This window comes from Mauremys mutica, chromosome 2 (genome assembly GCF_020497125.1).
Source record: "Mauremys mutica isolate MM-2020 ecotype Southern chromosome 2, ASM2049712v1, whole genome shotgun sequence".
Classification (NCBI taxonomy): domain Eukaryota; kingdom Metazoa; phylum Chordata; order Testudines; family Geoemydidae; genus Mauremys; species Mauremys mutica.
In genome coordinates, this window is record NC_059073.1 from 273,143,066 (window position 1) to 273,168,958 (window position 25,893).

Sequence of the window (25,893 nt, forward strand, 5' to 3'; positions counted from 1 at the left end):
TGAAATAAAACAAGCAGAGGAATACAGAGGACCTTCTTAATAACTTTGTGAGTAGGGTACTCACCTAGAATGTGAACATACCCCCAGTTCAAGTCCTGCCCCTCCACTACCCCAAGGGGAGAAGGAATTCCACAGATTGCAAGATCCAGAGTGGATCTGGGGATATTGATGTGGGTGCCTCAACACAATGGTTCTTGAACCATCATGGTCCATGAAGCCCTGTCCCAGTGACCTGTGGAGTGAAATACTTTGAGAACACAGCAACAGGAAATTGGCAAGGTGCAAGAGGAGGGATCTCTCTTGTGAAGTGAGCAGCAGAATGAAAATGCTGGAAAGCCTCTGCATCTAACATGATCAGATTTTATTTATGTTAATTTAATTTATTGTTATTTCTATGAAGCTCATTACCATGCTATCTAAGAGCCTCACAAACATTGATGAATTAAGCCTCACAACACCCATGTGAGGTAGGGAATTATTATCATCTGCATTATACAGATAGGAAAACAGAATCATACAGAGGTTAAGACCCAAGTTTTCAAAAATGATCATTGATTTTAAGCACCTCAGTTTTTGGGTGCTCAACTGGAGATACTCTGGGTGTGATTTTCAAGGGGTGCTGTGCTATCATTTAAAAATCTTGTGCATCTCTTCTTCACGAGGAGCTATAATCTCCATACACACGTAACATCTCATTCTTCCTTGTTGAACAAGAAAGTTTGTCTTTAAAAATTCTTAGGAAATGTCATTTTAACAGCCCATTATTAATGTAATGTACTAGTGATAGCTCTGGGTACCTTATACTATTCCAGATCTGCCTAGCTGCAGGTAAATAAAGCTTTCTTAATTTTTATGGACTGATTATCACATTGCTGCACACACACTGTTCCCTTTGGTATGCAGCCTTTTCCTAGTTCTAAATTCAATACTTGATCTGTGTGGAAGGTGGGATTAGTTTGTGTTAGTCAACAGCACCCATTGCTAATTTAGCCATACCTTTATGTACACTCCACAGCTGTCGGCACACTAGATAAAGAAAAATGTCAAATGAACTACACATTACCTACTGAAATTGTAGTATACTTTGTAAAAATGGATGTATTCTACATATAGGCATGGCAACCTGGTTAATACTTCAGCCATGATACTGTGGAAAGCATAGGTGTTGACTTTATGGTTGCTGGGGGGCTGGAGCACACATGGAAAAAAATAGTGGGTGCTAAACACCCACCAGCCATAGCCGATCAGCTAATCGAGGGCACTGCCAAACAGCTGTTTAGTGGCTCTGGGAGGGACTTGGGGGAGGGCAGAAAGCAGCAAGCAGGGGCCTCAGGGAGGGGGCAGAGTTGGGGCGGGAAGAGGCAAAGTGAGGGTGGGGCCTCAGGCAGAGTGAAGGTGAGGCCTTGGGGGAGTGGGCAGAGTGAAGGTGAGGCCTTGGGGGAAGGGGCACCCCTGGGGAAAAGTAAAAGTCATTGAATATAATGGAAAGAACTAGAAGTAGCCATGCAGATAACCTCCCATTGCTTATTATGCAAAAGCATGTGTATTTTACTGTTACCTCATCCTCCTCTCCACATATTTCATCCATCTACTACACTCAGAAACAGGAAATATCTTTTTGCTACATGTTTGGCTATGACTGGGGCCTCCAGGCACTACCAAAATAAAAACAATGAGGAAATGAAAAAAAACTCAGAGGAATAGTAGAGTGTAAGTACCAATTTTTTTTTTATTACATTGACCTTTTAGAGAAACTCACATAAGATTTTTTTTTCCTTGCTAGATAACATGGTCAGGCTATTGAAAAAGAGAAGAAAGAAAAACATAATACAACAAGGCTTCATTTATCAGATTTGCTTCCATTTGCCATGTGTCAGACTTTTATAGGGATTGACCTCTCCCTTTTTCTCCCAAGACCAACCATTGTTTCAGTTACAGAGAGGAAAAAACCATACATACATTAATTAAACCTGAGGCAGTGGAGGTTATGGTTGTTTTGCAGAGTCCTTGTTATAAATCAGACACATCCAGCTGTAGCTTGTCTTTTTTTGTGCGCAAGCACTCTATTGCAGTAGCGTGTGGGACAGAAATGAACCAGTAAGTAGCTAGGTTTTTTTTAAAAACATTTTTAAAATTAGTATATAGAGTCTTTACCTCACTGTGTTTGTCCCATTGCTCAGACTGAAAGGCTTAGAAACTTGCCTCCTCCTCCTAGTCTTAAGAAGAACTAAAGTTTAGTTGAGAGAACAATCTGGTAATAAATATAAAGATAAGCAGATACGGGTAGGCTTAAAGAGACACTAGGACCTGTATGATCTAATTAGCTGTCGCTTTAGTTGGGAGTCTTTTTGCAGCCACACAATCCCTTGACCACAATCCCATTCCCTGTACTTTTAAGGGAGATTTCCTTTCTTCGTCTTCTTCTCAAAACTCTATTGTCAAAAGCAAGAAGGAACCGTTCCTGTTTCTACAAACGTATATATTTCCTTATTCTTTAAAAACAAAAGGTCTCTGGTTTAACTTAAATACTCATTTCCGCAAGAATGAATACTGAACCATTTTTTCTAAGGGGAAGAATAAAGTCCTCCATAGCTGATGAACCCATTACTAGCACCATGATACTCTTTGTTGCCTTTACAAGCTGGAATAGTCAAGTGCAGCAATCTGAACAGAATTTCTATGGGTACCTGTCCATCATTAGTAGAGCCCTGCATGGATACAAAATTTATATCTGCATCCGATCTGCAATCTGCAAAAATGATCTGTGGATATAATGTGAAGTATTGTATGTATTACTCCTGGGGAAATTCTGCACCAAAACATTAAAAATTCTGTGCACAATATTTTAAAATTCTACAAAATTCTGCATATTCTTTGTCTAAATAACGCAATATAATCCAGCTAGTTTCAATTATTTTGGTAATTTATTTAAACTACAATACAATGGATGGAGAATGGGAGTGGGGAGCATTGAAGGAAATCATCAAACCCCCTCTGTCTAATAGTAATGTAGCTAGTACAAACCCTTTACTTCTAATTATTAGTAGGGCTGTCAAGCAATTAAAAAATTAATCATGATTAATCGTGCTGTTAAACAACAGAATACCATTTATTCCCGTCAATGTAAACAAACTTGTTTGTCTTAGCGATTAGTAGAATAAGAAGTAGGACTGAGTGGACTTGTAGGCGTTGAAGTTTTACACCCTTTTGTTTTTGAGTGCAGTTATGTAACCAAAAAAAAAATCTGCATTTGTAAGTTACACTTTCATGATAAAGAGATTGCACTCCAGTACTTGTATGAGGTGAACTGAAAAATACTATTTCTTTTGTTTATCATTTTTACTGAGTATATATTTGTAATAAAAAATAATAATATAAAGTGAGCACTGTGCACTTATATTCTGTGTTGTAACTGAAATCAATGTTGAAAATGTAGAAAAACATCCAAAAATATTTAATACATTTCAATTGGTATTCTATTGTTATAAGTGCAATTAATCACGAATAATTTTTTTAATCGTGATTAATGTTTGTGTGTTAATTGTGTGAGTTACCTGTGATTGACAGCCCTAATTATTAGTCAGCAAATATATACAGGCATATGCTCAGTGTTACATCATAGGCAACTGAAGAGCAAGTGAGGGCTGGGGACTCAAACTCACAATTTATACTGGCTACAGACCATCTCCAAAAAGGTCAGTAGCAAAGAGTTCATGGAGCACATTCTGACAGGACGTTTTTTCAGTCCAAAAATCTAGACCAGTTCTAATCACTAATCATAAGCATTTATAAGGCCATAGCATCCTTTGTAATAAGGCTCCTTTACACCACTCTGGCAATGTAAAGGAACCTTAACATTTTTACACCTGTTTTATACTCCTGGGAGAATTCACTAAGAACAATGGAAACAATTCACTAAGCAGGCAGGCTGCTATATTCTCCTCTGCCAGAGGGAACAGAGCCTGCCCTACCTCCTCAGAAATACCCCAAAGCCCTGTCCCTCCATGCCAAGAGTGCTGCAATAGAATATCAGCACTGGAAGGGACCTCAAGAGATCATCTAGTCCAGGGGTCTCAAACATGCGGCCTTATTTCCTGCGGCCTGCCAAGCAGCCCGCACCCACCCCCCGGGCCTACCTCCAGGCCAGGGGTGGGAAAGCTACACCCATGGGATTGCCCCCCTCGAGCGCGGCTTCCTGAAGCGGCTGGCATCACGTCCCTGCAGCCTGGAGGTGGTGGGGGAGGAGGAGAAGCAGAGGGCTCCATCTCTGTGTTGTCCTGGCTTCGAGGCACCACCCCGCTGCAGCTCCCATTGGCCGGGAAGGTACCTGGGGAGGTACCTGGAGGCATGGCAAGGTGGTGCCTTTGGGGGAGGTACCTGGAGGCATGGCAAGCAGCGCGCAGAGCCCTGCGGCCCCTGGGGAAGGGGGGATGCAGGGACATGGTTCCAGCTACTTCGCGGAGCGGGGCCGGAGCCAGCAGCCTGCCCTGGCCCCAGCGTGCGCCACTGCCACCCAGGAACCCAAAGCCCTCCTGCACCCCGCACCCCCAACTCCCTGCCCTCAGCCCCCTGCTGCACCCCACACCCCTTCTACACCCCAACCTCCTGCCACATCCCACACCCCTACTCCCTGCCCCGAGCCCCCAATTGCACCCTGCCCCCCAACTCCCTGCCCTCCCTGCACCTCAACCCCCTGCCGCACCCCACACCCCAACCCTGTGCCCCAAGCCCCCTGCCTGCACCTCAACCCCCTGAGCCCCCTGCCGCACCCCACACCCCAACCCTGTGCCCCAAGCCCCCTGCCACATCCCACACCCCTCCTACACCCCAACACCCTGCCCTGAGCCCCCTGCTGCATCCCACACCCCTTCTGCACCCTGAGCCCCCTGCCTGCATCCCAATCCCCTGCCCTGAGCCCTCACCACAGCCCCATGCACCCTCTGGGGGCAGGAAGGGGGCAGAGTTGGGGTGGGGACTTCAGGGAAGTCTCTCTCTCTCTCTCTCCCCCCCCCCCACTCCCCCCTTGGTGATTTACATCTCTACCAGTTGCTCTGAGTGCCCAAACCGACCTGTCTGCATTGCCAGGGTGTGGGCACATGATCGCTCTTGTGGCTTCCCTTTGCTTCCCAGTCAGAAGTCACTTTTATGCGGGTAAGCAAAGAAATCTACTGGAGCCATGAATTCTGAGTACGTGCAGTGACATAAAATTCCCCCAGGAGTAATGTATGGGAATTTCCAGCAGATGCTCTAAGGCAAGAGTATTAAGATCAGTAAGAATTAAAACAGATTCTTGGGGAATCTGGTCCTAGATATAAAAGTCAGGTAAAAAGATAGGTGGCAATGTAAAATACAGACAATTGCTGCCAGCTGGCTTTGAGGAGGGCTTGGCCTGTCTCACTTAGAAGGCAGATCACAAACTCAGGAATGGGAGTAAGAAAGAGTACAGGCACGGAAAGTTGTCGATGAAGGGTTTGTCTAGCAGTTTTTCATGTCTTAGTGGAAAAGTTACATGTTAGCTATCTACAGAATTAATAATAGCTAACAAGAAATGTACATGAATCTATACTAAACCAGTCAAAGTAAAGGTGTTAGACAACTTGTTTTTCTTTATTGGTATTTGGCCCAAACTGTTTGTTGTTTTTGCAAGCTTAAGAGTTAAGTGCAATTCATATTCATATTAGAGCAGTGGTTTTTAATCTGCGGCCCAATCAGCACACAACTGCAGCCCATGTGACATCCTCAAGGCTACACAGGTAGTATTTGATGTGGCTCACATAACACAATGTGGGCCACATATGTGGCTTACAGTGGTAAATAGGTTGAGAACCACTGTATTAGAGGTTACTTCCATCGTGTGCAATTTAACTAAGTTATGGCTAACAGAAGAGAAATTCTATTTCCTTAATCAGTAAATTTAAGTCCAGAAGCAAAGGTCTTCTTCTGCAAAAGGAATCTTATCAAGAAGAGATTAGTTTCCTGCTTGCCACACTAGGACTAAACACAAGTGATGTGAAGAGGTGGTGGGGCTTTAGGTTGAGTGGGGGTGCCCCCTGCCCGTTAAAGGGGAGGTGGTGGTGGGGCTCTAGGTTGAGTGGGGGTGCCCCTCATTAAAGGGGAGTTAGTGGGGGGCTTTAGGTTGAGTGAGGATGCCCCCCCGTTAAAGGGGAGGTGGTGGTGGGGCTCTAGGTTGAGTGGGGGGTGCCCCCCTGGTTAAAGAGGAGGTAGTGGGGAGGCTCTAGGTTGAGTGCGGGTGCCCCCCATTAAAGGGGAGGTGGTGGGGGGCTCTCAGTTGAGTGGGGGTGCCCCCCTGGTTAAAGGGGAGGTGGTGGTGGGGCTCTAGGTTGAGTGGGGGTGCCCCCCATTAAAGAGGAGGTAGTGGGGGGCTTTAGGTTGAGTGAGGATGCCCCCCCGTTAAAGGGGAGGTGGTGGTGGGGCTCTAGGTTGAGTGGGGGTGCCCCCCATTAAAGGGGAGGTGGTGGTGGGGCTCTAGATTGAGTGGGGGTGCCCCCCTGGTTAAAGGGGAGGTGGTGGTGAGGCTCTAGGTTGAGTGGGGGTGCCCCCCATTAAAGGGGAAGTGGTGGTGGGGCTCTAGATTGAGTGGGGGTGCCCCCCTGGTTAAAGGGGAGGTGGTGGTGAGGCTCTAGGTTGAGTGGGGGTGCCCCCTATTAAAGGGGAGGTGGTGGTGGGGCTCTAGGTTGAGTGGGGGTGCCCCCCATTAAAGGGGAGGTGGTGGTGGGGCTCTAGGTTGAGTGGGGGGTGCCCCCTGGTTAAAGGGGAGGTGGTGGTGGGGCTCTAGGTTGAGTGGGGGTGCCCCCCATTAAAGGGGAGGTGGTGGGGGGCTCTAGGTTGAGTGGGGGTGCCCCCCATTAAAGGGGAGGTGGTGGTGAGGCTCTAGGTTGAGTGGGGGTGCCCCCCATTAAAGGGGAGGTGGTGGGGGGCTCTAGGTTGAGTGGGGGTGCCCCCCATTAAAGGGGAGGTGGGCAGGCTCCAGGTTTAGTTAGTGGGGGTGGCCCCCCATTAAGGGAACGGGGAGGCGTGGTTTAGAGCGCCCCTTTCCCACGGCGGGCCATGCTAGTGAAGCAGAGGTTACGCGTGCCGGCCTCTGGGAAGGAGGTGGGTCTGGCAGCCGTTAGCTGCCATGGACGCTCTCCCCAATTAAAGGGAGGTGGCGCGCCCCAGTGGGGAACACGGTGACTAGTTCTCTGTCCAGCCCGGTCCCTTTAATTCGTCGGGCTGCACCAGCAGCGAGTGAGGGCGAGGGAGCGCGCACATTCCTCCGGTGGGCGTGCTCGGTGCGAGGGGGAGGGGGAAGAAGGAGACCTGGCCTCCCCCGTCCGCGCGCTCATTCACGGCCGGTGACGGCACCTGGTCACGTGCCGAAACGCGTCACCCCGCGCGCGAGGTCCGTTCCGCCAATCATAGGCGGCTGCTGCGGGCTGGGGAACCTTTAGCGACGGCCAATATCTTCCGCTGGCGAAGGCGGGACTTCCGCCGGGAGCCGGAAGCGGGGCTGCGGGTCTCTCATGCGAGCGGGGTGTTGCTGCTTCTGGAATCAGAGACGTTTTGGGCCCCGAGTCCCGCCGCCGCCTCCTTCTCCACGGCCCCCCCCTTCCCCGCTGCTGCCGCCGCCTCCTCCCCCCCCGGGCCCCGCTCTCCATCCTCCTCCTCCTGGGATCCGGCAGCAGCGAGGCCCTGGTGGTGGCGGCGGCGGAGAGAGGCCCCGGCCCCCGCGGAGACCCCGGCAGGAGTGAGAGGCCCCGCAGACCCCGGCAGCGGCCCCGGCACCGACCTCAGCGGAGGCGCGAGCGGCGAGAGGCCCGGGCGGCAGCGGCTGTTGGTGACAGGTGAGTTCAAGTGGCCTCCCCGGGCCCCCTCCCTCCTCTTGGCCGGCCTCGCTCCGGCTCCTCCCCGGGCTGCGACCCGCCACCTCCTCTCACCGGGGAGGCGGCCAGGGCCGCCATCTTCCTACCCGGAGATCCCGCTCCTGGGGGAGTCGGATCCCGGCCCCGGGCACTGCTGGTTGCGGCGAGTACGAGCTCCTCGGTGTGGGGCCGGGCCGGAGCCCCGAGCTGTGTCGGCTGCTCAGAGCCCCGCACTGCAGCTGCCCGGCCTCGCAGGGGAGCGCCCTGCGCACTCCCCTACCCGCGGGCTGGATCTCCCGGCCTGGAGCAGCAGCCAGTCACTGCCTAAAGCGGCTCTGCCTCCCTGACCGGGAGTCTCAGCGGAGATCCGGCCCCGCGGCAGAGTCGCTCCTTCCGAGGCCGGGATGGGGGCGGGGGTGTTGTGTAAAGACACGAATAGCTCCATAAAGCTTTCGCAAAGCGTCACAGCCCTACACTGTCCTTGGCGGGCGGGCGGAGAGGTGCGGTCCTTGCCCCGCTTAGCCGGCAGCCTGAGTGGGACCAGGTACAGAAACCGCACTCCCCCACTTAGCTAGACGCTGCTAACTGGATTCCTGTAGGCATCTCTCCCCCTGGACACAAAGAAGTTAACATGCCTAGGAGCTTCAAAGATGTGTATGAACAGGTCAAAAGAATTACCAGCAAAAAGTATTACTTTCCATCAAGTATTATTGCTGTTTGTTCCTCCACTTGCTGCTTCAGCCAAGTTTTTCCCCTCTTAATTTTAGTTTGTACAGCTACTCAAAATTACTACTCAGTATTACAATGCACATTAAGTGTTCAGTGCTTTCAATCATCGTGTTGCACATAAGTCCTATGAGGCAGAAGAGTATCATTATTTCTACTTTGCGGGTGTGGAAATTGAGGCAAAGTGAAGTTGAGATTTGCCTGTGGTCACAGGGAGAGATGGTTTCAGAGCCAGTTTGAGTCACAGGTGAGGTTAAAAATCAGGAATTCTGACTTCCAGTTCATTACTTGCTCTCCTAAATCATGTCTATGGTCTAGTTTTGCTGGCCTTCTTCTGAAAGCTCAGCAACATTTGGCTGAGAATCTAACTTAAGAGAAGGGGGATGCACATTAGAGCCCTTCATGCAACTTTTTCCAAACTTCACTTTGTGCTGTGAATCTGATTGGGCTTTTTAGAACTACTGTTATTTCCCAAATAATCTTTTTTCCAAACTTACCTGTGGAGTTCTATCTCCAGGGCTTTAAGTCTGACATGTCAGCTACTGTACACCTTATCAAATCAACTTTCTAAGAAAATGTGTTCTGAAATGTAAAGTTAATCAACTTACATTCATCAGTAGTTTCACATCTTTGCTATTAGAATAAGACTTTAGCTTTCTAAATGTTGAAAGAACTGGGATGATACCTGAGAGAAGGGGTACAATGTAAATGGTGCTTTATTTTTCTATATAGTGTATATAGAAGTGGATATTTTTCTCCCCCAGAAATGCTGCAACTTGTATTGAGGTCTAGATTTCAATAATACAGTACAATTTTAAACATTTTAATTGGTTTAATATATCTGGAATAAATGATCTCCCATATGGAGACTCAAGTAAAAAAGCTAGGTTAGTGTCTTTTTAAATCCATATTCGAACAAGAAAATGTTTGTGTTCCCACTTGTGCTAAAGTTTGTGTTTTCTTAACTAGTAGTGATATATTTTCAAGGTATATCATAAGTGCCACCTTTAAAACTTCTAGTATCTTTCCTTTGGTTATTCTTGTCTTCAAATTCCCACACTTGTATATTGAAAAATAAGGCTTGCATAGGAATGTTCTATAACTCATATCACTTGCTTTTAGCTTCATATTGCATGCCTTCATACAAGAATACATGTAAAAAGGTATGGTTGGATCTAAATATCAGGTTCATGCATCAGATGCATCCTTTGAGACGCTAACTATTTAGGTCATTCTCAGAAGGTGTCTTTAAACTGATGAGAATAGAGTTAAATATTAACTACTTGCCTAATTTTACAGAAGTGAAAAGTAAATAATTTTGTCTAAACTAAATATTTTGTGAACTGCAGTTCTGTCACTTAAAATCTCATAACTGGTGATAGGGTTTGGCTTTAAATCAGTAATTTAATGATAAACTTTTATAACTGTTATATTAAATGTTGAATATTTAGCTGGTAATAACTCTGAAAATGTGGTATGCTGAAAACATGGAGGGAAGGCATACTCACATAATCCACATAAAGTATATATAATCCAAGCCAATGACAATGAAAGGTGACAGGGAAAGGGGTATAAAGTACAAGCAAGGTGATCGGATTTTGATGATACATTTCTTATCAGTTAAAAATAACCAAGGGACCTTTTTAAACTGAATAGATTTCTCTCCTGTTATCCCTCCACCATTCATCATCTTTATCTCCCCAATTTTGATTCCAGTGTCCTTGTACCACTTTCCCTACCTTAGACCCTTCCACTTTTCATAAATTAGCAGATAGCTTACAAGAAAGAAGTCAGTCTCATTATCAACTTGTTTCTTGTATTTGTCCTGGAAGAAATAGGTCTTGAGGAAGGATTTAAATGGAGAGGGTAGTGGCCTTGCTGACAAGCTCAGGTAAGATATTCTATGCTGTGGGAGAGGACTCCACAAATCAAAGCAGAAAGACCATTGTAAGAAAAGCTAACAAATGGAGTATCAATGCTTGGCATCGCTGGCAGAAAGAAGATGGTATAAGAGACAAGGTTGGATAAGCAAAGGAAACATATTCAAGCGTGGGAAATATAAAGCCATACTTTTCAGGCGTGATGCATCATTATATGAGGGAGATGTGCTGTCAAAAATGATAGGCTCCAAAGGGGAAGTTACAGCATTTTGTTCTTTAAAATATATTTTTAGGTGTTCGCTGGTACTAGTCAAATGTGAACAGATACAAACGGTCCTTGGGTTTTTTTTGTTTGTTTGTTTTTAATTCCTATATATGCAGGTAGTAATGTTAAACTAACAAGTCTTGTAGCTGTCTTACTCCCCTTACAGAGTCAGAACATAGGCACAGCTTTGGAAACTAAGGATATTACAAAATGGATAGAATTATAAGGAAGAAAATTCCCTGTCCTCCCCTACAGTTTTGTAAGAGATGATAAAATGGGTTGGCTGGGAGAATTGTGTAGAACAGCAATAAAAGAAACACTTGAAGTGAAAGCCTAAGAGGACATCTGAGCAGGAGAGTTTCCCAATGCAGGCCATGCTCATGCTCACACTGTCATTGTTTAGTTAATAGGAACTAAACAAGGCATCACATTTCACAAAACAAGCAAAGTCAACAAAGGTGGTAGAATAAATGGAGGAAATTGACTTAAAAACTTAAGTTTCCAAGTAACACAAAATTAATTAGGTGTTGAAAATAAATTAGCTGGTGTATTACTAATTTCACTTTGTCAGATTTAGCAGTTACAAAGTTCATGAAATGCTGGAAATGCTCCCTTTTCCTCTCTCCCACTTCATATCTCCCTAAAAGATAGTTTTATGTCAGCACTCTCTCAACTAAATTCCAGGCAAGATGAAGTCCCATAACTTTCAAGCAGCAAGAAAAATTGAAGAATTTTAACATACTTTTCCCAATAGTAAGTAATTGACCGCAAATATAAAATTGGATGGCATTTCAACTGGCTGGGTGATAAATTAGTTGATGGAAACCCAAATAATTTGGTACTTGGCAAGTCTTGCAATGAAAAGCAGAATCTTTGTATGATTCATGATTAAAATTTTATCTGAGCCCCAACAGTTAATGGGAATTGCTAGGAGGGGCTTATTTCTACTTTTACTGTAAGTTTAAATTTTCTGCTTCCCCAGTAACCCATCACTTCCAGTGAAAGGATACTAATACACTGATAATTTACCTTAAACTTTTACTTGTATAGCTCTTAGTGGAAAGCTGTAGACTACTTCAGGGCAGTGCTATTATCTTCACCTCTTTTGTATCCCTATTTCCTCTTTCACTATTTTTCTTCCCCTCATCTCCTCTACACCTGTCAATGTTGTAGTCTTTCCTGTTTGATTTCTCCTTTTTAGGGGGACTCCTACTTGGTGTAGAAGTGCTCTGACTAGCGAAACTGTGTGATCCTAAAACAGTTTAATTCTGAAGTTAAAGTGCTCATGATTACAATTCCTTTGTGATGTGTGCATGTTCTTCCATGTTGATCTGTGTGTGTTCAGGATGGCAATTTACTACTAATTTGGATGCCAGACAGAACAGTTATTGTATGGTAAGCTTCTTGGCCTTACGCTATTTAAGTGTACTTGCAGTGCTTTGAGGAGGCAATGTTTTGGCACTCTGATTCATCAATCAGTTTCTCCCTTATCTTTGAGCCTTAGTCTTTTCCACTATTCATCTGATTGTGGAGGGTTGGATTGTTCATGCTCTGGAGCCTGTCAATACAACTCCTTAATGAATAGTTGAATGATTTTAATATATAAGGAATCATATGTTCATAAAATGAAGGGATTGCCATCTCAGCATTTCCAGATCCTGTTATTGCTCACATAGCACTGTTGGTGCGCAAGGACCTGTAGTCTGTGGAAATGAAATCTAGAAAAAGAATTTAACCTGGATTGCTCTCATGGCAATACAGGGTTCTGAAGACCTGGAAGCCAGAAGTCAGGTACATTCATATCTGTAACTGTTACTGTTGTAAATGTCACTTTTGGGTTCTAGCCTGCTGCAGATAACTTTTATGCTCAGAGTTGCTTATCCATTTTGAGCTGTGTTAAGGAGTGCTTCCTCTCTTGATTTTTCTCAGATGAAAATAGTACATATAAAAATGGTGGTAAAACTAGGCCTTCTGTCTGGGGGAAGGAGTTAATGGAGGCGCTTGAGTGCCGGGGGCTTAAGCTGTTTCATATACAGCTTGTTTGAGAACTGACTAACTTTGATAGTAGTTGTAGACCTCATAACCAAATTGTGTCCAGAGCATGTTTGTTTGCTTTGGGGATTTTCCCCCTGGCAAATGCTTAGTAGGTGCTAAGCTTCTCAGGGTTTTGTCTAGTATATTTAGTTTTTGGCTGTGTTGCGCGTTGTTTGGCCAGTGAATGACACTATACTTGGATATATGTTCAAAACTGTTGTCAAAGAAATGACAAGGTATTGCTTTTAAGAACATCAGCCATTAAAAGTGTTAATGGAACAAACTGGCTGAAACTGTATCCCTGACCAAATAGGGGCAAAGCTACTAACTCATTTTTAAAGTAGGATTCAAAATGTATTCAAAATGCTGCTTGCATCCGAAGAAGTGGGTATTCACCCACGAAAGCTCATGCTGCAAAACTTCTGTTAGTCTATAAGGTGCCACAGGATTCTTTGCTGCTTCTACAAAACCAGACTAACACGGCTACCCCTCTGATACTTATTTATAATTGTAATTATAATTGTTTTATCATGAGAGCTATAGGTCTTTAAAAGCCATTAATTCCTTCTCTCCGTACCCAATCCATAACTAACATTTTAAACTAACTTTTCCCTTTTTCTCTAGAGTCAAATTCTGCCCTCAGACACTCACTCACAACTTTCATGGCAATGGAAGATCTGCACACGTATCACAGGGTGGAATTTGTTCCTTACTGCTTTTTTTTTCTCTCTCTCTCAATAATTCATCATGGTGTTCCCCCTAGCTACTACTAATACATCTTATCAATCCATTCTCTATGCCTTCTCAAGGTGAAGTGCTGCCATAAGGAAACAGTGATGAAAAGTAAATATTTTACCGAGTCAGCACATAATTGTATCTATCCAGCTGTGCTGGGTGTGAAAAAATTACTTGTGGATTTTATCATTCTAGGAAAGATATAGGACTTTTATGCAACAGTGGTGTTTCACTGGCGGTTCTAGTGATGTAAGATATTTCCAAGCACTTTGTAAGCTTAGGATGTTGCTATTCTAGTAATAAGTCTTGAGAAACAATATATTAACTAAATAGTTATTTGTGGTGAGTGACCTTTTTTAACTAATTGCTTCATCAGACACTCCTGTTACAAAGCTTAATCTAAAAATTGTCTCAGGGAACCTTATACTGAAGTCACAGTAAAACTAAAATCTTTGTTTAGTGTTGGTACTCATAATGATACTTTTACAGGTTAGGTGCTGTCTCAGGTTGCCCCACAACAGAGCTTTGCTAGTTCTGACCATTGTTCAAACAAGGAACGGATGAATCAACAGGCCAATGTCCAAAAGCAGTTTGCTTACTCATACCCAGTGGCTGGAGGGTTTTATGCTTAAATGAGTCAATACCGCCTTCTTATTTCAAAATGTCTCACTCTAAGAAATCAAAAGAACAGAGTAAAATTAAACAGACAGTTAAAATAAATGACTCGAACTTCCTGAAACAAATTGATTATGGCTGTTAAACTGAGTTACGAGATATACACCTCTACCCCGATATAACGCGACCCCGGCAGATCAAAGTAAGTTTGATATAATGCAGTTTCACGTATAACGCGGTAAGATTATTTTGGCTCCCAAGGACAGCGTTATATCAGGGTAGAGGTATATTGTGTTTTGCCATCCTCAGGTGCTTTTGAGAATTACAAGCACTATGCCTACACGGTGGAAATATTTTCTCCATTATCACCAACAAAACTCAGCCATTAATTGATAGTCCTACACAGCAGTTCATAGACAGGAAGTGAACGGTAACTTTTCCAGTTAACACAGCAATAAAGGTGGGCAGAACATAATTCCCCACAATAGAATTGAACCAGGACTCTGGGATTGGTGTCCTTAATCCTGCTCACATTGCCATCCAGTTTCTGATAATTAGTCATGTTATGCCTGAAGGATGGCACAGTGAAGTGCGCTGTTCTTCCTATTCTTATTCTAGGTAGCAGAGATTAGCACTTCTTATTTTTCTGTCTGTCATCTAAGTATTCACCTGATACACTTTGTCTTGTGACATTTAACAAGATTATCCAAAGTGTTATGGTTAGAGCTGGGTAAATAATTGATTTATTTATTTTTCTTCAGTGGGTGAACTGAAAAATCCCTGAAAAGGTTCATTTTGGTCAGACAAAAACTGATATTTTTGTTTTTTTTCCCTCACTGAAACAAGAAACAAATTTAAATTAGGTTTTTTCATTTTTTTTAATTTTGTTAGTGTTGTGCTGTACATTTTTAAACAAATCCATCTAAATTTCAAAATAACATTTTGAAATAAATAGTTTGTTAAATTGTAATGAACAGCTAAAACTTTTTCAATTGTTTTTCATTTGTTGGGTTGAAAACTATTTGTGAATTCGACAAATAGTTTTGGCCAAATCAAAAATGCAGTGAGGAATTGGGTGGGGAGTGGTAGGAAATTGAAAACGTTGAAGTGGTTCACTTAGTTGCCCCAGAACCACATTTGTGGATGAAAACTATTTGACCAAAAAATTGAGTTCTCATGCTCATTTTATCTTGCTCCATAGTATCAAGATATTGACAAGGTTTCAGAGCAGTATGGTAGTGTGTTGTGCCAAACTATTTTGACTTGTGGGGAATGTTAAGGGAGTATTAGATTTGAATCCAGGCTGAAAATTTGGAGTCCATCCTTTAACAATGAGCCAAAAAAACTGAATTACCAGTAGCACTGATTCCAACAATGCATCACAAGTGTGACTGTAAGACTAACTATAAATAAAAGTGCACTACAGTAAGTGTGTTTCATGTACCAGTTTGCTTATTTTTAAAAGGTGGTGCATTATTGTTATATTGGGCTGGAGCATGGATTAGTAGCAAAAATAATGTTGAAGTGATCAACCTCTGAGCTATTTAATTTATTTTTTTGTCAAATATAAAATCTTACATAATCATGGTCAATAATTCAAGATGCAATTTTCCTCACTTTTAGGACATTCTAAGTTTAATGAATGTACATTTGTGACCACTTTAAATTAGTGTGGTTTATGAAGACTTGGATCTTGCCTTTAGGACATTGACAAGCATAAGCTAAAAGATTCTTAAGTTGCATTGGAAAAGTTTTTTTTTTTTTTTTAAAGCAACCTCCAGGGAAACTGAGAAGGAAACTGACTTCAGATTGCTCTGTAAAAGAAATGTAACCATTTTTAATTAAAAGAATCTTGAGCTGACATTTTCATTGAAAGAAAACTGGTTCTTAAGAGCTTTGCCTTTCATTACCTTCACTATCAATTATATTTGATCTGGCTCATAGTATAACTCCCACTTGGGTTTTGAATGTGTCAGCACTTTCATTTTGCTGTCATGCTCCAAAGATCTGCTCTGGTTGAGGAAAACATGTGCCAGTACTGCCATAGCTGCCCTGCTATATGCTGTGGTCAGTCCTAACTCTAGCAGATATCCCAGTGACTTTTTAAATCTTTTTGATTGCCTGTTTTTAATAACATTAAATATATACTGGGTATTAAACTAAGCAGGCCTTCAAATTGAATGGCTAACATCACTTTCGTAGAAAACATGATGAATCATGCAAACTGCATGTGAAGGTTAGAGACTATTTCTCAAAGCACTAAAAATCAAATGACCTTCTTGATGTCTCAAACTTCAGTGAAATGTTTTTACTTAGATAAGGAAACTGCTTGTTGTGGACTCAAAACATGCAGCTTTAGAATATATATTTCTGGGGTTTTTTTTGTTCTTTTAAGAATATAAGCCCATTAGGATCTGTTGAATTAGACCAGACTCTTAACCTAAACCTTGGTAGTGCCCATTAAATTAACTTTATAGCTTCAAGATTAAACTCTGTCTTGTCTCTGGTTGCTAGAGCAAGAGGCAGTGTTCCAGTCAATACCTTGGTAGTATCTGGTTCATCAAGGGAAGGTACTATAGGCAAAATGTCACCCCTGAGTTAGACTTCTTTCCCTTTTGTTGTTGGGTTAAGTGGTTTATAGTTGTACTGCAATATGAAACTACAGTATCATAAACCAGAGGTTTTCAAACTGGAGGGGCAGACCCCTCTGGGGGGTGTGGAATATACTTGGGAGGGCATGAGAAGCTTTGGGGGATGGGGTGGAAACTTACTGCACACATTTTACCCATAGCAATGAATAAGCGGATTCCTCAGGACCTCTCAGGTCCTCAGATGGTACTGTGAATTTGACTTTAGATGGCACCGTGCGTTTTGACAGTTCTCTGTTAAGCTTGCATAGCATTGTACAAAGTCGTTGCTATCTGTAGTTAATCCATTTGCTACAAGGTGGTGTGCCCATTTAATTGTAAACATGGACCACAATCACAGTTTTGCTTTTGCTTTTATTACAATGGATTGTTGGCTCATTTGTGCAATAGTGTGGGGGTGGGGAGGGAGACCAGTGAAAATCAGAAACCGAAACTGATTTGAGAGAAGCACTGCCACAGCCATTGGTATATGTATTTGTGTTGCTGGGGGGTGGTAGGTTACTGTAAACGGCTACAGACATGAAGATGGGGGGCATGCTCATATAAGTTTGAGAACCACTGTCATAGACCCAACTAGAAGACTTGCATTCTGAGAAGCTAAAGCAGGGGTAGGCAACTTATGGCATGGGTGCTGAAGGCAGCACGTGAGCTGATTGTCAGTGGCACCCACACTACCCGGGTCCTGGCCACCGGTCCAGGGGGCTCTGCATTTTAATTTAATTTTAAATGAAGTTTCTTAAACATTCTGAAACCTTATTTACTTTACATACAACAATAGTTTAGTTATATGTTATAGACTTATAGAAAGAGACCTTCTAAAAAGGTTAAAATGTATTATTGGCACGTTAAACCTTAAATTAAAGTGAATAAATGAAGACTTGGCACACCCCTTCTTCTGAAAGGTTGCCGACCCCTGAGGTAAAGTATACTTCCAGTGTACTCATTTCCATTTTAACTTAAAGCAAATTAGGGTTTTTTGTGCTAATCACAGTTAAGTGGATTTACCTTCTTAAAAACTAAGATTGCAAAAAGTAATATTAATTCCTGTATATGTCTCCTTCACAGTATTTCTAAGCTCTGGAGCTTTAGAAAGTTAGTGGTGTACTCTGTGGTTAATTTGGATCTGTTGGGTTCTTGTGATTCTGCTGCAGTCTCTGATGTGCCCTGGAAGCTCTGGGTCACCCTCAGAGGTGGTGCTGGTGTTCTTGTCCCTGGGGCCCATGTCTGGCTGGAGAGAGCACCAGAGGGTCGTCTTGCATCAAACTAGCGTATTTGAATTCTGAGGGGCAATGTGTACCTTAAACTTCAAGTTGAAAACTGTTCTTTTCTTAGAGTTTCTAGCAGAGTTCTCAGTATTGCAATGAGTACATTACCAGTCATCTTGGTGGCAGGAAACGGGAATGGGGAGGAAAACTTTGTAAATAAGGAAAAGGAAGTCAGATATAGTAGTTACAGAACAGGGAATTATTGAGTTCACTATTCTAGTCCCAGCTCTGCTAAATTGGCTGTGGCTCTGGGAAAGTCACTCTATTATATATAAAATGGATAAACCTTCTTGCCTCCTTCAAGGGTGTTGTAGTGAATCACTGCATCTGTTAAAGGCTTTGAGTCCCTTCCAAGGAGCTCTAGAAGTATAAATGAAATATTGGGTGATATTAGCACTGGCTGTAAACATTGCAGCTCTACCATTTATTTTGTGGGCTGCAGTGTAATTTCTAAAGTGACCCTATGTCAAAACCCTGTTTGCAATGATATTAGTAAATTAAGATGTGCTGTGTTGCTTAACCCACAAAAACATTCACATTTCATGTGTTTTTCAGTTTCAAAAAACTGTTACTCAAATAGAAATAAAGCCTTGTGTTACAAGTCAGCAAAAGTTTCAGCATTAATATGAAAGCTGACTCCCATGACTGAGTTGGTAAGAAACAGCCAATGCAAGCAGCTTATATCTTTACTACTGTAAAGTGGAGAGGTTTTCTTGTAGTCTTGCAGCAGCAGTCTAGATGAGCTACTTTAAGAAATAGTTGGGTTCTAGATGGGGTCATAGATAATTGCTTCTTGTGACAGAAATATAGAGTAGCATTAATTTTCTGGACTTCATCTGCATCCTTGAAAGAGATAAGTACTCAAAGCGTTGCAGAGGTGAGGTGGAAGACAAACTTTGTGTAATCAGACAGGCCAATGAAAAAAGCAGGGCGCCCCCTCCCTTTTTTTAATCTGGGTTATCAGTAAACACCTTCAGTTGTCAATTATAGTTAAGTTTTTTCCACTACAAGTGGAAAAAGTTACTCAGCTCTAATGCCCAAATTTTCAGACTGTGGATGCTTACTCCCGAAGGCAAATTTCAATCTTAAGATTCAGTAGCTTTCTAGAAACAACTTTTATCATACCCTATAAAAATATTTGTCCTGTATGCACTTAGATGAATTTCCCTTTCATGAGGCTTTTCTTAGTCATGTGAATCTCTCATCACCTTCACCTGACCACTAGGAGTAATAGCCATGTGAAATAAATGTAGAGAAACTTGTCAATTCCTTCCCCCCCACACACACCCCCAATTCACTCTTAGCACCTGGAATTTTTAAAAAACTTTGGTATTTCATGCTATGGTTTATAGTTTTGCATATACAGTGACTGAGAAATAGAAAAACAAAACAACCAATCCTGCTACAAGTGTAGAACCTTTGAAATGCACAAGGGTGGGTTTTTGTGTGTGTGGTGGGTTTTTTTGGCCTTAAGTGGTGAGTTTTGTTAAGCCTCTTATTGAACCTTTTGTTAGGTCACAGGGTCATGTGTGACCATGACTGTTACTTAAAACTGCTGACTAGCTTGGAGGGCAATACTGCAAAGCTGTGAGATTACTTAATGCTGTCTCCTTAAACTGTATTGTTTGGAGCACCATGTGCATGTGTGGATGAATAAATCAGTTCATATTTTCACTTAAATCATTAGTAAACCTGTAAAATCTTTTGATGTGACTAGGAGGCTCTTGTTAGCTGTTTTCTGAACCACTTCTGCCTAGGAGTTTAAATCTTGTGATTTGGCCAGCTGAGGAGCCAGTATAGACAGCATCTACTTGGATGCAACACAACCATAGTCCTCCATCAAGTCTAAGACAAGCTTGGACACCACCATGTTGCATGACGGAGGGAGGGATAGCTCAGTGGTTTGAGCATTGGCCTGCTAAACCCATGGTTGTGAGTTCAATCCTTGAGGGGGCCACTTAGTGATCTGGGGCAAAAATCAGTACTTGGTCCTGCTAGTGAAGGCAAGGGGCTGGACTTGATGACCTTTCAGGGTCCCTTCCAGTTCTAGGAGATTGGTATATCTCCTATTATTATTTTTTTATTTTATTTTTTCTGTTCCTAGAACACATTTATTTGTTCTTCTTCGAGTGATTGCTCCTATGCATTCCAGTTAGGTGTGCGCGCCGTGCGTGCACGGCTCTCCGGAACATTTTTACCCTAGCAACTCCAGCGGGCCGAGTGGGCGCCCCCTGGAGTGGCGCCGCCATGGCGCTGGATATATACCCCAGCTGGCCCGTCCGCTCCTCAGTTCCTTCTTACCGTCCGTGACGGCCAGTTGGAACTGTGGAGTGCTCTCTTACCTCCACAGCCCTAGCGTTTCTCCATTCTTCGGTGTATATAGTTGGTTAACTTAGTTAGTTTTTAGATTAGTTGAATAAGTTTAGTTAGTTATAGTAATAGTAGGGGAGTTAGAGGGGTTAGCCCTCTTCTTCCACAACCGGTGCGGGCTCATGCCCAAGGCACCGGGGTTTAAGCCCTGTGCGGCTTGCCAACGGCACATGCCCGTGGGCGACCCGCACGACTCCTGCCTGCGCTGCCTCGGGGAATCTCACAGGACAGATAAGTGCCCAATCTGCACGGCGTTTAAGCCGCGCACCAGAAAGGAGCGGGACTCTCGCCTCAAGCAGCTCCTTACGGAGGTGGCACTTCAGCCTCCCGCGCCGTCCCCGGCGGCACCGAAATCGTCCTCGGCGCGCAGCGCACCAGCGGCACCGAGCCGCCCCGGTACCGACGCTGCTAGATCTTCGCAGCCGGCACCGACGTCCCGGCACCGTTCCCTCTCTCCACCGAGGAAGCGGAAGACGGCGCACTCGGCTTCTAAGCCTCCTGCTTCGGGACAGCTTACCCAGCCATCACCGGCACCTCCGGCACCGGCTGTGGTAGTGCACAAGCCGTGCACGGTTCCGTTGACTCCGGCACCTCAAGAGCCGTCGAGTCCGGTACCTCCCTGCTCCCCGGTGCCAACCGCGGTCGAGCTGCATCTCCCGTCCACGCCCGAGACATTCTCGACGGCGAGAGAGCTTATCGAGCTCACAGAGGCACCGAGCCCCCGGCACCGCCAATGCGGGCTGTTCAGTCGGTGGGCAAGCTGGCAATGATGCAGCCCCCGACAGACGGGATGGACGGCGCTCCAAGTCTCGGACCCGGTCCCGATCCAGGAAATGGTCGCCATCCCGCCGATCCCGATCCCGGCACCGATCAACGTCTCGGTACCGCTCCCCGTCTCGGCACCGGTCGCAGTCCCAGTACCGCTCAGTATCGCGTTACCGGTCGCACTCCCGGCGACGCTCACGGTCCCGGTCACCGGACCGACGGTACCGTTCTCGGCACCGCGACTCCCGAAGCCGCTCCCGTCACCGCCGATCGAGGTCGCGGTCAGGCTCCCGGTACCGAGGCAATCAACGGTCCCGATCTCCATCCTGGCACCCCGACGGTCGGCACCGATCCTCGGCACCGTCCGGGGACAAGCTGCCACCTTCCACGGCGCACTCCATCAGCGCCTCTGCCCCCCCCCGTGGCCTTCGCGTCAGCAGTCAGTCGCCTCTCAGGCGGGCAGCGGGAGAGATCTCCGGGCTGGAGGAGGAAGGAAGAAACAAACCCATATCTCTTCCTCCCATCTTTTTTTTTTTTTTTTCCTTTTCCTCCACCCTCACAAATGATATTAATTTCGTTTGATTTCTTCATTGTGTCCCTAATAACAGAAGGTAACATTTATGTGCCTGCAACTCCTGCACAGTTGCCCAGCTGACAGGAATTGTGTTAATTAACTCACTGCTGTTCTCATTGGTGAACTACTATTGGCAGGGGCAGCAGTAAAATTAGGGAAGGAGACAGTATGGGAGGCTATATTGTCATAAACTGTGTTCAGAGGAAAGTGACAGCGTAGTGGTGTTGTGACTACTCTATTTGGGATGCTCTACCCTTTTATCTGAGGTAGCAGAGGCTGTGAACTCTTCTTGAGAGAGGGAATTCTTGGCCTAGCTTTAGTTGGTTGTTGACCTAAAGTGAAGACACTTGCCTAGGGGGTGAGAAGTCTAGATGTGAAACTTGAGCAACCCTCTGTCCTCAATTAGAGGACTATTTATTATTATTATTATTATTAATAAATAAAGTCAGTCTTCAGGTGAAAGGATATTCCCTGTTATGGAGGAACTCTGGGTGTGAGGGGTGTATAGGGGATGCTGACAGACACTCCCTTAATGTAGTATTTCAGACTCTAATATCTAAACCATATTCTTAAATTTATTCACCTAAGTTTAGGTTATTGCTGATTACGTACTCTATCATATGACTTTTTAAAAACAAACTTTGTATTTGTAAATAATCTAAGTGCTATACCCAGATTTACAGGCACTCTTTTCTCAACTCATGTATTATTTAATTTTAACATTAGCTTTAATAAAAATTTTAAATCTGTTCTCTCAAGCAAAAAGGCAGGAAAGGGACCAGTTCATACAAACCACAGACCACAATTCACTCTGCCAGTGTGATGTCTCGTAGTAGTAAGGTGTGTACCCATGGCTGGCAAGAGGTACAGCGCGTGTGTTAAGTTGGCTTAAACTTAATTGCCTTTGTCTAGTGGTTTTATGTCAGGCATATTATGTATAGTAAACTTAATTGTTTAGCAACTTTTTGTGTATCATTATGTACATTGTCTTCCGTGTTTTGTCAAGCTTGAAAATAGATTTAGCTGAAATAGCATTGGAAGCAAACCTAAAACTGCTTATTGCACGTGTATGTGTTTCTTATGGACTTCCAGGCACAGAGTGCTCTTCTCAGACGCCTTACACAAGTATATGTATAGTCTCATCCAGGCAGTTCTTTCTCTGGCATAATCTTCTGGGTCTCCCCACCCAAAGGACCTAAGTGTGGCAGTGTTTCTTGGATCATAGAGTTGGAAATTTTGAGTGCATTGCCTCCAGAGAAGGATGGGGTGCACAGCCTTGCAATATGATAGTGCATTGAATTATATGTTAATTTCAAACACCTTTCTCCTGCTTTTTTTTTTAAATGTGGCCTGCAATAGAAAACCTAAAATTGAGCTAACTACAGACATGCTGAATACGGCCGCAGGTGAGGATGGGTTTTAGAACATAATTAACTTACTAGTATATTTTATACTTCTTGGTCTTGTAAAGACTCCAGCTCGGCCTATGTTTGCTGTTGGCACTTTAGAATGTATGCACTTGGGAAGTCCGGTGCACGCAACTTGCTGCATCTCTGAGCTTAAAGGTGCAGGACAAGGTGCACTTCTTTACTAATTTTTCCAAGTACTACAAATCTACCAAAATACCAGATTCTTCATAATACACGTAGTAAATAAAGGAGGTTGGGATAAAGGGAGAAGAGAGGAAGCAATGTATCTATCTTGAGGGTCTGCTTTGATCATAGACATCTGAAGAGTCAGCCCGAATTGCTCTGCATTTTTCTGGCATTTCCTTTCTGTGGAATGCCAGTTCATTAGCTGTGTGGTCAGCCATGTCACTGAGCCAGGCATCAGTATTTGGTGGAGACAGACTTCTCCATTTTTTTGCAGGTTTAATCTTTTAGTGACCAAAGCTGTGCAATTGAAACCAAGTTGTCTTGTTACTGGGTAGCCTCCAGGTATCAGGAATGTATCCAAGAATGAAATTTAGCATCTAATATCAAATTTGGTATGAGGTGGGTCAAAGGACAGACGTTCTTGATACAGGGACACTCAAAAAACGTGATAATATAACACTAAGGGGGTTACATTTCTAACAGCAGTCCTCATTTATGAGGCCCATTACCATTAGCCTATGTGGGTGGGGATCAGTATGTTCAAAAAAGCCATTTATGCTGAATAAGCTTTCCTCTCAGGTCTATAGTATTTCAACATTAGATACAATTGTATTCCATTCAGTTGGTGATAGTTCTGTATCCAAATATCTATTCCAATCAAATCTCAAATTGTTAATCTTTAGCGGAGCTTTTCAGGCCAGAAAATCATAAAAGGATACAGCTGGCTGAATAAATCCAAGAAGTTTCCTCCAAAATAATAAAAGGTTCTGGAACTCCTGGTGCATACAGGCCAAACACATCTGTCATTAAATGCTTTAGCTGGAGATATTTCCATGCTCCAGGGCATGGCAAGCCTGATTGTTGCTGAAGATCTACAAGTGGCTTAAATTGATCATTAAGGCTACACTTTAGTCACAGGTACTTTTTACTAAAAGTCCAGGACAGCTCACGGGCAGTAAACAAAAATTCATGGCTTGTGACCTGTCCATGACTTGTATATCCCCTAACTAAAACTTGGGCTGGGGAGCCATGGGTGCGCGGGGTGGGGGAGTCTGGGAGGTGCCACTGGTGCAGGGATGCGTGTAGTGGGGCTGGCAGGCTCCCTATCTGGCTGCATGCAGCATCTGGCATGTTCCTGCAGCTCCTGGGAGGGGAAGGTTGGGTGGCTCCGCACACTACCCCCACCATGAGTGCTGGCTCCACAGCTCCCATTGACCAGGAACTGCAGCCAATGGGAGCTGCAGGAGTGGTGCCTGCAGGCAGAGGCAGTTCGCAGAGCCCCTTGGCCCCTCTGCCTAGGAGCTGCAGGGACATGCCGGCAGGGAGCTGCAGGGACATGCCAGCTGCTTCCAGGAAGGCCCCCCAAGGTAAGTGCCCCTCACACTATAGCCATGAACCCCCTCCCACACCAAACTGCTGGTGGCCCAGGGGCTGACTGAGCTGGTCGGGCAGCAGTGGAGCCAGCTGCTGCAGAAGTCACAAAGTCAAGGAATCTGTGACCTCTGTGACAGGCATGCAGCCTTAATCGTTGTCAGTTATCTGCGACACAATCATCATTCCCCTCTCTCCAATCCCTTCGTATCAAGGTTTTGCAGTTGACTTTAAGGCTAGGATTGCTCCATAGGACTGCCTCTACGAAGAAGAATGGATGGAAGCAGAACTTTGTCGCCAAATTTGACCAACCTTGCCTTGCAGCTATTATTGTGTGAGCTCCGGAGCTGCCAAATCAATAATAATTCAGTCGTACAGTGCCTGAAGCAGGGGAGATAGTATACCAATAATTTATTCAATCTGAACCCAGAATAGGGTCTGTGAGGTGCTATCTAATAGCCACAAAGATGCCTGGCTTAACAAAAGGAGAGAATTTGCCAGGTTGGAAAACAAAATCCTTCAAGATGGGGGAGCTATAATTTATTCAGTCTAGATTTCTTACCTGCTGATTTCTTACCTTAAAATAAGTTTGAGGAATAGAAATAGGGAGACTGCTCAGGACATTCAGAATTCTGGGAAGGACATTGAGTTCATAAACCCTCAGTTTGTAGGGCAAAATTAATATACTGAAAATCAGTCTCCCTAAAGTGGGCAACACTTGGTTCTATATTTAACTTACAGATGTCTTGAATATTACTGGGAATCAATATTCCTAAATATTTAATGCAAGAGGATTACCATTGCAAGTCCAAATTTGATGAAAACCCTTTGGGCATATACGTTAATGCCTGAGATTTCTCATTTACCCCCAATTAATTTTGTGTCCTGATTGGTGTCCAAACGTATTTATAGTGGTTAGAAGATTAGGAATAGCAGTAGCAGGTTTAGAGACAAATACAGCAGCATCACCCACATAGAGCATGAACTTGTTCTCTCTTTGACCCATTGTATCAGGATGGGCTTGTTGATTTGCCTGGATGGAAATAGCTAAACATTGTAAAACTAAACAAATGGAAGAGGCGAAAGGGGGCAGCCATGCCTTAGACCGCTCTCTAATGGGAATAAGGCAGAAATAATACCATCGGTATTATTGTAAGTCAGGCTAGAGCAGAAAAGCTCCATCCAAGC

At 44.1% G+C, this 25,893-nt stretch overlaps 1 protein-coding gene across 1 annotated transcript in view; it reads left to right on the forward strand.

Annotated features, from left to right (window-relative positions):
• The first annotated feature begins 7,487 nt into the window (after positions 1-7,487).
• The window catches only part of LARP4B (La ribonucleoprotein 4B), a 99,309-nt gene continuing 80,903 nt past the window's right edge, over positions 7,488-25,893 (forward strand). The window contains exon 1 of the mRNA XM_045006217.1: positions 7,488-7,844. The gene's annotated coding sequence lies outside the window, so the exon portion shown is untranslated. The remainder of the gene's footprint in view (positions 7,845-25,893) is intronic.